At 30.4% G+C, this 1,930-nt stretch overlaps 1 protein-coding gene and 1 long non-coding RNA gene across 7 annotated transcripts in view; one reads left to right on the top strand and one right to left on the bottom strand.

The window, feature by feature from the left end:
- LOC108732698 overlaps positions 1-1,930 on the bottom strand; it is a 76,671-nt gene that overhangs the window by 31,119 nt on the left and 43,622 nt on the right. The gene's annotated exons all lie outside the window — the stretch shown is intronic.
- The window catches only part of LOC108732694 (retinol dehydrogenase 11-like), a 21,164-nt gene continuing 20,607 nt past the window's right edge, over positions 1,374-1,930 (top strand). The window contains exon 1 of one of the 2 annotated variants that reach the window (XM_018463640.1): positions 1,374-1,440. The gene's annotated coding sequence lies outside the window, so the exon portion shown is untranslated. Of the gene's footprint in view, positions 1,560-1,930 lie in introns of both variants that reach the window. The other variant, XM_018463639.1, reaches the window with a different exon arrangement.

The following is a 1,930-nucleotide window of genomic DNA, read 5'->3' as shown; positions in this document are numbered from 1 at the left end:
AACTTTTGTTTCCGTTAGCCCACCACTGGTTCAAAAGTTGAAAAAAAAATTTTTTTATTATAATAAAACAACTAAATTTTTATTTTCAGTTGGATCAACTAGAAAAATTTTTATTGTTATAAATTTTGCCCTAAGGGTGGACTAACGAATAAATGTTGGGCTCATCTGAGACAAACGAACCGTGCCAATTTCGTTAAAAAATTCGCATTTGGGGGTAACAACTTCAAAGAGCTATAAATGACCGTAATATCTTGATTGCGTTGATTAGGAGTTTGATTGTTGCACAGTTTCAAGGGATTCCAGGTCCAACTTGATACCTTTACAGGTTCCTTAAGTGATTTTATAAGGGTTTCTTTTTTTTCTTTTAAGGTACGAAACGTTAAAAACTAGCCTTGAGAATGGTCGATAAGTAAGGCGAAACGTTGGAAAAAATAAACAACCCTTTTCGGCTTTGGCTTCATACTATACAATAAAACTTTTTTACAAACTATTTTATTAAAATATTGGGCACTAATGTTACCAAGGTTTTCTCTTAGGAATATTAAGGCATAAAGAAGTTTATTTTATAGACTTTTATTCAGTTGCTGGATATGAATATGAATTTGATTAGTCACAATATTACAAAGCACGCTGTGAAATAATTTATGCTGGATTCGGCAGCATGGCCCAGCCGAGTAAATTTAAAACTTCGGATATTGTAAAGTTCATCTTCGAATTTTCTTAAGATAAAGGACTATAAGATCGAACCTTCTACTACTATTTAGACAAGATTTTTAAAAAAGTTGTGTAGTTTCTTACAAAACAAGAGCTTCGAATTAATAAGACCTTTGACTTGAGATAATCACCACTTTTTTAACTTGTACACATTGAAGAGTAATTCATAAAATTAAATTAAAAAAAAATTCCTTGTCTAAAAACTACTGATACGTAATAAACATACCCACTAACAATTTTTAATATCTTGTTAGAAAAATCTCTTGAACTGAAGCTGTACGATTTACTTATACTAGAATTTGACCAGTTTGATTAATGTTAGTGCGGTACCCTCATCTACATATAAAATTTATATTAATATCGCGCTTGTTAGTATTCTTTTACTTGTTCTCTCTTTGTAAGTTACTGGTTTTATTCACCTGATATTAGGTCTTTATTTTGATGTATGATGCGAAATATGTCAGTCTTTGTTACTGAAGTTCTAATAATCATAAAATGTTGCTCCAAACTGTCCTTATTTGACTGACGTAAACACTAATTACCTATAATAATTACTTGTTTTTCTTTTATAAGACAAGTTTGACAGGGTAGTTAAACGTTGTAATTTTCAAGCAAATCAATAAAGTGTAAAGTTGAAGCAGTGATATTTATTGTATATTCTTATTTGTCAATTAGAATTAATCAGTCAAGTGGAGTGTTAACTTGTGTAGTTATTCGTTATACTAGGTAGTCTTATTACATGTATAAGCTAATGTTTTGAAAAGCCTAAATTAGACGCTGCTTTCTTTTATAATATTAACTGTGGAATAGCAGGATTGCACCCCTAAGTCATTACTGTTATCAAGGTAACACGGCTCATTATTAACATAGAACGATTGCACCACGTAAATAAATCTTTTTAACCAATAATCATCTTAAAATTATTATCGCGTATCCCTTCAGTTTTGAACAATTATAAATGAAACTGAAGCAATTGCCATTCTTGTTTTACTAACAGAAGTGCGCGTTATACAATAAATAGTAAATATATAGGGTTGTTCGGAAAGTCATTTCGTTTTTTTTTGTGAAAATGAAAGACAGTTTTCGTATAATAAACAAATACTTTATTAAATTATATATTGACCGTTCTGGTCCAACACCTTTTGCCATCTTTCTGGTAGTAGCATAATTCCACGCTCATAAAATTTTTGGTCTTTGCTGGCAAAAAACTGATCGA

Source organism: Agrilus planipennis, unplaced genomic scaffold (genome assembly GCF_000699045.2).
Source record: "Agrilus planipennis isolate EAB-ADULT unplaced genomic scaffold, Apla_2.0 scaffold56, whole genome shotgun sequence".
In the NCBI taxonomy this organism is placed as follows: Eukaryota; Metazoa; Arthropoda; class Insecta; order Coleoptera; family Buprestidae; genus Agrilus; species Agrilus planipennis.
Note: the sequence above shows the minus strand (reverse complement) of the source record. Positions and strands in the feature narration are given on the sequence as shown.